The following is a 13,014-nucleotide window of genomic DNA, read 5'->3' as shown; positions in this document are numbered from 1 at the left end:
GCATGGAGGAGGACCTTGCAAAATAGAGAATTCGAATTGAAATAAAAATATGAGGGCCATCTGAAAGGACATGTGGAAGCTGGGAGACACACATGTAGGATAGACTTGTGTTATTGGCATGCCTTCACTGTAGGTCCTGGTGACCCCTTTGAATCTCCCCTTCTCTTTGAGTAACTTCAAGTAATTCTACTAGGTCTTCTTCCTTCATGTGTTAGTTATTAGTTATACGAAAGAAGTTCCATGTAAGCTATCATGCACATCTACAATAGTGTCTCCTCGGAGATATTTTGCAGATGTTCGTCTAAAGAACTAAGCAGGTGTCTGGCCACATCTGTGTATGTTCTTCTTCATGCCATACTAACCTTTCATTTAATTATGGATAGCAATTTTTTTGTTTTGTTTTTTTTCTGCTGAACACATCACAAGAACTCAAACCTAGAGAAACTATACATGTATAAACACTCTAAGCTGATAAGGATTATGAATGAATATGAAAATCTTGTTTACCCTTTCATGACTCACACACTACTTTTCTAAGTCACCCTGAGCTAGTCACAGCCAGGCGAGAGTCATAAACCACGGTCTTCCTCCTCTGCTCCCATCTTGTCCTCCCCCCACCCCCAAAAAAAAGGTCACTGGCAGTCAAGAATGACGACTACTTGAACTTTTTACTTCTCTTCTTTTCGTGTCGTCCTCAGGACGATCGCCACCCGGCGAGAGCCGAGGCACTTTGGGATGTCTTTATTCACTTCAAAGTCTCCTTGTGCCTCGAGTGCGTCGCCATCAGGCAAGAGTCATGACTCGCGGGCCCATACCGCGCCCAACCAAGGTCTTCCAGCATCTGCCCGGGCCGCAGGGGCCTGTACATATGTATAGCTTAGCAGTCAATAAAGCACGTGTCTCAATCTGGGAAGTTTTTAGTTCATCCTTAAGTAGTCAAAAACACCTGTGGGTCATCCTTTAGTAGGAAACTGCAATATTTGTTGCTCATTAATGGTGAATTTAGCCTTTAAGGTCTGCTGGACTGGAGGATACTACAGCCTTTATACCTCACCACAGCTTAGAAAGTTTGTAAGCTGAGAAATGCATGTACAGTTTTTAGGTTTGCTGAAATGGCTATGGTTGTAAAAGTTGTCTGGAATCAGTATAATCAGCTCCATAATGACTTAGATGCAAGCAATGAAATGGAATACTGGTATATGATATGCAACAGTGGTCAAATACTAATCAATAACGATAAATTTTTCTCTTCTGACCCCTACCCATGCTGCTATACTTTAAAGTTATATAAATACTTTATCATTGATTTCATTCTACTTTTTTAATATTGGACTTGTATCACAATGTATTCATTGAATTACATTCCTTTACTATTAACCTCTTAAGGCAATAATTAAAAACTAAACTTAAAAAAGGAACATTTAATGAAGTAGCACTAATATATATATATGTATTGGCTACCTCCTCTATATGGGGGGTAAAAAAAGCTCTGGTATACAGGTGTATTTACCTAGTTGTATTTTGCAGGAAGGGGACCTACGCTCGTGGTGTCCCGCATTTGTATCTCACAGTGTCTAGTTTGCTCTTAAATAATTTTTGCACACACTATTTCATTGTCCAGTTTGTTCCAGGTGTCCACCACTCTATGTGGAAAACTGGTTTTCTTCAGATCTCTTCTGTAGCTATGTTTTTTTATTTTCTTTCCATGTCCTCTTATGCTTCTCTTGTCCCAGTTTAACAAGTCCTCTCTATCGAGTATTTCTGTGCCTTTCATGATTCTGTAGATGGTCAGTAGATCACCTCTCTCTTCTTTGTTCCATTGTTGGTAACTCCAGTTTAGCCAATCTCTCCTCATATGACAAGTTTGCAAGTGCAGGTGCCATTTTTGTTGCTACTCTCTGGATTCTTTCTATTTTTTTTATATTCTTTTTGGTATTGGGTGACCACAATGTTGCCGCATATTCTAGTCTAGGCCTTATCAGTGTGACCAATATTTTTTTTAATCATTTCTTTGTCCAAATATGTAAATGCCAATTTTATTGATCTTAGCAAGTTGTAGGATTCTCCGACAATTTTGTTTATCTGTTTGTCATAGGACAAGTCGTTTGAGATAATTACCCCCAAATCTTTTTCAGATCTCTCCTTCTTTACCTCCTTGGTTCCAATTTTATACATACATACATATACTAAAGGCTTTTCCCCTTACACGGGGGTTAGCCAAAAAGAAAAAGGCATAGAAACCACTCCCACCCATTTCATTTCCTATATATTCCACTCCCCTCCACCCTCCTCCCTCCCTCTTTTCTTGGCACCTCCTGGAAGATGGGTCAACCCTGCATCCTGTCCACTGCCCTAGGTCAGAAGCAGTGTCGCAAGACACAGCACATCCACAGCAAGGCCGCTTCATTAATTCGGTGACCCCCCTCTCCATCCCCTCACGCAGAAAAGGAGATGACGAGGAGAAATCCCTTTGGGCTGCGTCAAATTTTTTCTCATACACACTTCCTCACCCCTCCATCCCCCACCCACTCTCCCTCATGCATCACAGCATCATTCATACACAACCATTCTCTATTCACCCCTATCTTGTCCTCTCCCGTCCTTCCTCAACAGACATTCCTCTCTTTTGTAATACCCCTTTCACCCCATCCATCTCATCCTAGGATACCCCCTCATATTCATTCCTTCCACCTCTGCCTTCCACACTTCTTTTATTGATCTTTCTTCATTCATTCTTTCCATGTGCCCAAACCATCCTAATACTCTTTCATCAACCCTATCTCCCAGTTCCCTTTCCACCCCTGTTCTCCTCCTCACCTCCTCATTTCTCACTCTATCTAGCCTAGTAACCCCTATCATACTTCTCAGACATTTCATCTCAAACACATTCAAACTCCTTCTCTCTTCCTCTCTCATCTTCCATGTTTCAGCCCCCGTACAGTGCTGTTGGCACAATCACTCCTTCATATAACCTCCTCTTAGCATTCATTCCCAGATGTCTATTCTTATTACACTTTTTAATCCACCAAGGCATTTACTCGCTTCTCTCAATCTACATTCTACCTCCACTCCAACCTTTCCTGCCACATTTGTACACAAGTATCTAAAACTATCCACTTCCTCCAGTCTCTCTCCCTAAATGTTCACTTCCAGCCTGCTGTCACTCTCTCCCCTTGTACATCTCATCACCTTACTTTTGCCTACATTTATCTTCAGCTTCCTTCTTTCACACACCTTCTCAAACTCTGTCACTAACTTCCTCAATCCCTCCTCTGATCTTGCTACAAGTACAGTGTCATCAGCAAACAACTGGCTCACCTCCCACTTTTCTCCATTTTCTTTAATTATCTCCAATCCCTGACCCACTACCCTTGCATTCACTTCTCACACCACCCCATCCATGTAAAGATTGAACAGCCAGGGCAACATAACACATCCCTGACGAAGTCCCAACTTTACCTCAAACCATTCACTTTCTCCAATTCTAATCCTAAGCACAAGCTCTACTACTCTCATAAACTCTTGACTGCTCTTCACAGCTTTCCTCCTATCCCATATATCTGCAGTACCTCCCACAATGCCTTCCTGTCTACCCTGTCATAAGCCTTTTCCAGATCCATAAAAGCCCAAAAAAACATCCTTATCTTATACTATAGCTTTCTCACTTACCACAAAAATCTGATCTACACAACCCCTACCTGTCCTAAAACCACACTGTTCCTCACCAATTAATCCCTCTGTTCCTCTCCTAATCCTCTCAATCAAGACCCTCCCATAAGCCTTCCCAACTACACTCAAGCTGATCCCTCTTAAACTACTACACTCACACTTGTCCCCCTTTCCCTTGTAAAGCGGAACGATACAGGCACTCCTCCAGTCCTCCGGCACTCTACCCTCTCTTAAACAAACATTAAATAATCTCACCAGCCAGTCCACCATAACTGTACCTCCTTTTTTCAGACATTCTGCATGGCATCCATCCAACCCAGGTGCCTTACCTGCTCTCATCATCTTAACAGCTGCTTTCACTTTATCCTTCCTTATTTCTCCTCCATTTTCCTCACTCATCACTCTCATTTTCTTAGCGCTTCCCACTGCAACTACCTTTGCCTCCCTATCCTCCTTCACATTTAGCAACTCCCTAAAATACTCTGCCCACCTTCCCCTCACTGCCTTCTTTTCCATTATCATCTCTTCATCTGCACCTTTTACCTTTTCTTCTCTGCTTGATTCGCCTCCTCTTTCTCAATTTCCTTCCAAAACATCTTTTTATTACTTTCAATATTTTCTGTCATACTCTTACCCCATTTCACATCTGCTCTCCTCTTTGCTTCCTTTATCTTATGCTTAACTTCCCTTCTCTTTACTTTGTACCTCTCATATGATTCCCTTGTCCTAATTTGTAGCCAATCTATGAATGCCTGCTTCTTCTCTTCTACACATTTCTTTGCTTCCTCATCCCACCACTCACTACCCTTCCTTCTATTTTCTCCTGCCCCCCTTGTCCCACACACCATCTTTGCACACCTTATGACTCCCTCCTTGAACCATCCCCATTCCTCCTCCACTCCTAGTTCTACTCTATCCTTTACTACCTCCCACTCCTCTTTCAACTTCTTCTTATACTCATTCTCCTTTTTTTCTCATTTAAGCAGTTCACTCTAAGTACCTCCCTACCTTCCACCCTTTTCCTTTCTCCATCTATTCTCCACTCTCAATTTACCTTCCACCAGAAAATGATCTGATATTCCCCCACTCTCTCCCCTTAGAACATGTACATCCATAACTCTTCCCACCATACTCCTGGTCACCACTATATAGTCCATTAATGCTCTATCTGCCACCCTTCCATCCACCACCCTCTCCCATGTGTACTTATGCTTGACTTTCTTCCTAAACATTGTATTTGCTAGCATCAACTCTCTTTCAAGACACATCTCTGCCATCAATTCTCCACTACAATTTTTACCTGGAACTCCACTTCTAATTTTATATTGTCCTGATATTCTGTTTTTGCTTTTTCCAAACTCCATTATGCTACACTTCTTCATATTGAAGTCCACTTCCCATTTCTGACTCCAGCTCCATATCTTATTCAGGTCTTCCTGCAATGATTCACAATCCTATGTATGTATGCATGCATGTATGATTAATCTCTTCTATATCAAGTGTTAGCTTATTCTTATTCTACCTTTGAGGCACCTCTGCACTCGGTACAGATGTCATTCAACTACCATGCAGATTTGAATGAGAAAGAGTCATAGAATTCAGGACAGATTGCCTCCCTTCCCGTCCTGTTACGTTATGTTAGGCCAACCTCCTTCTCCTCCCAACATCCGCTCCCCTCAGCCTTAAAAACCTGTAACCTTTCCAGGCCTGGCCCTGAATATCCCGACTTTCAAAAGGGACAACAAAAACCTTGACCAGGATACAATGGGGCCAGATGCTAATGATAATGATAATAATTAGAAGACCAAGGAGAAGAAAAAGAACAAAGGAAAATAATAAGTAAAAGAATCAGAAGAAAAAGAAAAAAAGATAAAGAATAAAGGAAAAAGGAAAATTAAAAAAAAAATGGATTGCAAATTACAATGGGAAGAGAGTAAGTTACAAGACATTTTACAAAATATTGTGAACAGTTTTGATTCTACGGCCTCCGATTTGTAAGGTGCAATAACTTTGACCACATTTTTGAAGATCAAGAAACCCAACCAAGAAAATACAAGGCAGTATGCACTGGCTTTGTCAATTTCAGTTCTTGACATTGCTTTTGATGGTTTGTGAACCAAGCCAAGACAAGCCAAGCTGGAGCAAAATTGGTCTGGAGGAGTTTGAACTGGCTTTGAGGTAACTTGGATGTCTGTAATTAAATGAATGACCTTATTTGATGATTTATTACCTATAATGAGATGTAAGAGTTGATACGATTGAGGAGTTAAAACTGAAAAAAACAAAAAAATCTGATGTGGTTACTTGGCCGTCAGCTATGGGAAAGACGTTTATACTGCACTTATGTTTTGTTATGCCAATATTTATGAATGCTCCATTTAAAATAATAGTTTCATTGTCAGTGCTAATAGTACGTGCAAAAGCGTTTATTATAACACTCATTCCGACAGTTTCTAACACAGACAAAAACATCCAAAATGAGTTCAAATCTCTCTTGAGGTTTCTTGATCGTCAAAAAACACAAGTCATGTCTTGGTGACTGGCATTCATTGAAAATGTAGTCTCCCTTTTTCTTGTTTCTGTATACACATAACTGAAGAACTTTTAGCACTGGGTAAAGTGGGCAACTTAAATGAACAAATATAACCCATCAAATTTTTCCCGTAATTACTAACCGTATTTCAAGGCAATTTGGGTAACTGCTTACATAAAGTGAACGATAACTTATCACCAACCTCAATCATGTGTCATCTCCCCCCCCCACAAAGACAATAGGTTTGAGATTTACTTAAGGTTTCCACTTTGTGGGTATATCACATATCTGTTCAATCTGTGAAATTAATAAGGTTATCTTAACATATCATTGCATATAGTGTTGCCTACTATCATTACCTGTTCATTTATACCCCTTTGTCTATTATTCTAGAAGTGTTCTGTTATGTTCATTTTACTTCTTGCAAAGATAAGTATACATAATAAGTTGCTCACTTATAGAAGGAAAAATAACAAAAGACTGGAAAATGCAAACATTGTACCAATATATAAAGGAGGAAAGAAGGAAGAACCAACTAACTACAGGCCAGTCTCACTAACAAGCACTATAGCCAAAATTTGTGAGAAAATCATCAAGAATAGATGGGTCAACACCTGGAAGACAATAATATAATAAACCCAAGACAATTTGGGTTCAGACAAGGAAGATCATGTACCACAAACTTAATATGTTTCTACTCAAGATTAATAGACATAGTACAAGAAAGGAATGGATGGGCTGATTGTGCCTTCCTGGACTTACAAAAAGCTTTTGACAAAGTACCACACAAAAAAATTATTAAAAAAAAAACTGGAACATATAGGAGGGATACAAGGGAACCTACTAAAATGGATGGAGGACTTCCTGATTGGTAGAAAGATGAGAGTAGTGCTCAGAGAAAAATATTCAGGTTGGAAAGAGGTGATCAGTGGAGTACCGCAAGGATCTGTATTGGCTCCAATAATTTTGCTATTTATGTAAACTGAAGTTACTGACTCTGGAGCAAAGAAGATAGAGAGGTGACCTACTGACCATCTACAGAATCATGAAGGGCACAGAAATACTCAATAGAGAGGACTTGTTAAACTGGGACAAAAGAAGCACAAGAGGCCATGGAAAGAAAATAAAAAAAACATAGCTACAGAAGAGATCTGAAGAAAAACAGTTTTCCACATAGAGTGGTGGACACTTGCAACAAACTGAACAAAGAAATAGTGTGCGCAAAAATCATTCATGAGTTTAAGAGCGAACTAGACACTGGGAGATACAAAGGCGGGACACCACAAGCGTAGCTCTCCTTCCCACAAAATACTAGGTAAATACAACTAGGTAAATAACTGTGCGTCATAATGTTATGTATTGTCTAAGTGTTGCCATGTAATGTATTAGTATCAGTTATGTCTACTTTTTTAATTTCCTTCTTTGAAGAAAGAAGTTGGCTCTGCTATTCACCAAGCCAAGGCTGCTTATTTTGCTTTCCATGCAGTTATGAGCCCAGAGTTCCATTCTAAGTTTGCCGCAAGAGGTTTTGATGATTGGGAGAATGCTAACACTGAACTGATTTGACATGAAGAAAGTATTGTGCACAAGAAAGCTATTGCTGCCTTGTTAGCTCAGAAGGAGGGCGAGTATGCTTATGCTGTACTCGTCAGATTGAAAATTAACAACAGTACTGGATTATATTCCATGTTTTGCCCATTCCCTCAACTTTGTAGAAAAACTTGCTGCAGAATGTTGTCCAGGAGCAGTCAATATTTTTGCTTTTGTTAAAAATACACACACATTCTTTTCTGCTTCTACTCATTGATGGGGCCTCCTTGCAAAGGCACTGTCAAATAGTAAGTCTCCCCTTCCACTGTCCAAAAGAATGATACTAGATGGTCTGCTCTAGCAGATGCAACTTCATCTCTCCATAAAGGCTATCTTATCATGAATGTGTTGGAAGACATTGCTAAGGATATAGATGTCAAGCCTGAATGCAGACAACAGACTAAATGACTAACTATAAAAACATTGGAGAAAGGACTTGTGATCATACTATGGGATCCAACTATGTAGAGATTTCAGAAAACCAGTGTTTCCTTGCAGTTATCAGTTCAGAACTTAGATTCTGCTTGTGCATTGTATGAATCTTTGCGAAGTTACAATGAAGCTACTTCAACCAATTTTCACAGCTTTTGAAGATCCGGCCAAAATTCTTACAGATTGCAATCACAACCACAAGGAAGTTTCACAAGGACGAAGGAATCACAAATATGACCATTATGATGATTCTTATTTTTGACGCAGCCCGAAGGGATTTCTCCCCGCCCTCTCCTTTATATGGGGGGACGGAGAGGGGGGGTCACCAATTTAATGAAGCGGCCTTGCTGTGGATGTGCTGTGTCCTGCAACACTGCTTCTGACCCAGGGCAGTGGACAGGGTGCAGGGATGACCCGTCATCTAGGAGGTGCTAAGATGGGAGGGAGGGTGGAGGGGTGTGGAGTGTTTTCGGGGATGGAATGGGTGGGAATGATTTTATGCCTTGTCCTTTTTGGCTACTTCCCTAGTAAGGGGGAAAAAGCCTTGGTATATATATGTATGTATGTATGATGATTCTACCTCAAATGATAGAGGCATAGAATCCATCCAGAATTGGAGCTTTTCTGGTTCATGTGGACAGCTTGGTTGTTGCCCTCTCAAAAAGGCAGATAGGATCAAAGTTGAAATGTATGTTTGGGTTTCTTCAAAAGCTGCCAAAACTCACTCCAGATGAAGTAAAGGCTGATGCAACAAAACTGATTCATGCTTACCCTGAAGACTTGGAAAAAGAGTTTGAAGAGGAACCAATCCAGCTTAGCAAAATTTTGAGAACTGACCTAGCTGATACTGTTGCTGGATCTCAACACATTTATAAACAGACTATCATCTGATAGTCTCTTTTACGTCTTGTTTTCCTAATGTCAAGATAACATTGAAGATCTATCTAACTAATGGTTACCAACTGCAATGGTGAACACTCCTTTTCAAAATTAAAAAGAATCAAGAATGAAGAGTCAGTATAGGTCAAACAAGATTAAACCATCTCAAACGAGTATCGAGTACGAGTTACAGAGGGAAATTAACACATCAAGGATAATTGAGGAGTTTTCAGTTTCCAAGCCTCGTAAGTGCATCATGTGAGCCACATAGGCTAACTAGTTGGTGTTTAGTGCACTCAGTTCAGCAAATGGTTTCAAGATTTTCCGAAGCAGCACAAATGGTCTTTTGGCTCAGGTACTGGTCAGATATGCCCAGTGTTGAAGAAATATGATGGTGGAGAAGAAAGACATATGACAGGGTGGGAAGAAATGACATGGGGGGGAGGGGGATGAAAAATGACTGTAGATGCACCATTAATGAAAACATAACCAGACCTGAAGAAACCAGATCTTGAACAATTTTTCAAACCCCTTTTGTCCGATTAAATCAAGATGCAGATTTTTGTTCTTGCTGTCTCAGGAAAATTAGAATGGATTGTTGGCAATGCACTAAAAAGCTCAGACAAGTTGAATATGGTATATATTAAAGACTTCTAACTTTATCACATGCAAGCTTCACTAACAATAAGCTTATGGTTGAATTAAATCAGATTTGGAAAACCATAAATTCAGTACAAATATTTGGTTACTGTAGTACTAAATTTTGTTGAAAAAATATATTCAAAATCAATGCATCTCACTAAACTAATTGTTGAAAAAATATATACAATACATAATCAATATGTACAACTAAGCAACAGTTGAAAAAATATATACAAGATAATCAACACATTACTAAACATATATTCCAATGGCATTTCATCCCCACATACTCCACTCCCACTCACCCCTCCATCCCTGATGTTTGGATACTTTCTGTATAATATTGGTTACATAAGTATGTAAAACACCTATCAATTGGATACAAAACACTTTTATACATCAATAATATATTATTCATAGGATACAACTCTGAAAAATAATGGTCCGCTTCTGCAGCCACTGTACAGAAAACTACAGAAATTTCACATAAGGTACATCTGGAGGTGCAGACCCAAGGCCTATACATATTAATTCTAGTTGTAGTTAGTCACCATAATCATCACTACTGCTATCCCAGATGGTGACCTGAAGACAATGTCCATTGTCCATTAAATGAGAAGTCGTCCTGGTCTAGTGCAGTCTCAGTTCCATGAGGTAGCTGAAAAGGGGCCAACAGGCAGAAGATATGCCATCTCAAATGTTACCTTAAATATAAAGATCATTGCCAAGTTGACACTGCTAATGACTTGTCACCCTTACACTAGGTAAACAATCAGACAAATGTCTACAGCTTTGTAGAATTTTGAAATCGTAGTATGATATACAAATAGTTTCAAATTTCAGAAAAAACAGAATCAAAATACGCACCTTAAATTGAACGACACCAAACTAGAGGCATTAGTACTTCTTTTGAGTCTATCAGAAACCAATTTTGTTTTTTGAGAGGTGAAAATAGTTCTTGATCACCTGCTCCAACTCCAGGGCTCCTTTTCCTCTCACCACCAGCTCCTCCTCTTCCTCCACAGAAATAGTTACAGGACAGCCAACATTAAGCAACTTAAATTTATTTTCATTATGTTTACGACTTACTATTACAAAAAAGGGGTGTAGGGGGGTGGGTTGGAGCTGTAGTCCTAAGAAAAGACAGTTGCGATTCTTAGGACATATAATGAGGAGGGAAGGGTTGGAAGAGGTGGTGATGACGGGAATGGTGGAGGGAAGGAGAGCGAGAGGAAAGCAAAGGGAGAAGTATATGGACGGGCTGACGAGGGCGACGGGAAAACAACTCAAACCAGCACAGATGTTACAAGTAACTAGGGACCGTGAACGGTGGCGCTCCATGGTTGCCGAAGTCCAAGAGGATATGGCACGACGGTAAGGTAAGGTAATTACAAAAAAATGCAGTTTTGAAGAAAATTATTTCGAACAATTATGTGTACATAACTTCATCCTTTTTTTCAAATACGAGTTTGTCCGAAGATGTAAATTTAATCAACAAATGACTAACCTTGAATCCTTGTATGAATTGGCCCATTTCCCGAGAACCATCATGATCATCTCCATTTCCTCTCACTTCTTGAAATATTGAAAAGTTACGGGCCCTCTTTCATAATCACTTCTGAAAAACAATATTAATGTGGGGAATACATACAAGATTTGTATCCTGCAAATGGCACTGTCAAGCATGTAAGAAATATTTACCTTTCAAAAGAGTCATCTAGGCTGTCTTCCAAATCCAGTTGAAAATGTTAGAAAATGGGGAAGTGTGGAGGGTTAGATAGCTGACGGGAGAGCAATCCGAAAAAAAAATAAAACACGAAAACTTTGATATATTGTAGGCCAGCGTCTAGGGTGGGGGTCTAATAATTCAACCGAAAAAGCTTTCGTTCGCGCCAAATAGCCATATTTGCGTTTTCACTAAATAAAGCCAGCGTTTAGTAACGCTCCCACATTGATAATTCATTACTTACTGTTAATTACAAAATATGTCTTTGTGGTTACTCACCACAGGAGCGCTTGGCCTCGTCTATGTCCTCTTCGTCATACCTAAAAGTGTCAATGTGTTTCGCGTCGTCTGTATCTACCGTAATCTCAAAACATGGTACCAGGAATAACATGCAATTGCAAATAACCGCCCTATGTTCCCAGGGCATAATGTCTATTATACAGTGGCAGTTTTACAGTGCCTTGGATTTTGTTTTCAACATCCGAGCCTGTACGTGTATGTATCAGTATCACTTAATCAGATCCTGCGACCTCTTGGCTTGATCAACTTGCCCTGCCTAGTGTTTAAGTGTAGAAGATTCGTCAAACTATTTAGACATAAGGAGTCTCGATTCGTATCTAAAGCGAATCCATAATTACGAAAATTCGTGCCTATCGTGATAGGGGCCTAGCCATGTGTGCGTGTATTCGTGTTTTTCAGACCTACCTTGAACGATGGGGATAGACGCCAATTCTCGAATGGTTTCAGTTTCGTGAAAGACGACTTTCTGAGCTTCTTTGTTACTAATTCACTGCACTGTTATAGCTAGACGTCCCGGTATTAGAAATCTGATAAGCTTTTGTATCTTGCTGATGCCTACAAACTATGAATGTTTCTTCAAACTATTTATCCTGTCCTTCTAGTAAGTCGTTTTCTTGTGGAATGTCTTCGCGACCCCCCTTTGCGCCCTGACAGTGAGCACGGACCGAAAAGGGTAAAATTTGATTGGTCGAAATAGACCCCGTGTTTTGACGTTAAGAATCATTGTCCTCCCCACCACCCACCACTACCTTTATGGAGGTCTTTCCCTCAAATAATATCGACAGTTGATTTTTACAATTTGTCTGGTTCCACACAATGCCCAGTGAGCACGATATAATCGCTTTCCAGATGTTATTTTGCATTTGTAATAAAGACGAGGGAGCAACATGTCAAATGTAATGTCATGTGTGAATAAGATGTATTAAATACGGTGTAGTAACGATAACATTATTGTCCTTGATCTACAGTCTGTTCAGGATGATACGTCGTAAGCCATGTTGCCAAATCAACCTAAGTGCTTACCCTCACAATTTATCACCACAGCCTCTATCCAGGTCTGACCCATCGTAGACAGCATTGAGTTACACTCTATATCCGTGGCACAAACCTTAGTTTATTCCAGCACTGCCTCTCTTCCTGCCTTGCCCAGGACGATCATTTCCATCCACTACGAGATATCTTTTATCTTTAAATATATTTCCCGCTAATAACAAACCAGTCCCTAAATCGACAAACGTCGCTG

This window comes from Oratosquilla oratoria, chromosome 21 (assembly GCF_046742065.1).
Source record: "Oratosquilla oratoria isolate Oo_2021 chromosome 21, ASM4674206v1, whole genome shotgun sequence".
NCBI lineage: Eukaryota > Metazoa > Arthropoda > Malacostraca > Stomatopoda > Squillidae > Oratosquilla > Oratosquilla oratoria.
Note: the sequence above shows the minus strand (reverse complement) of the source record.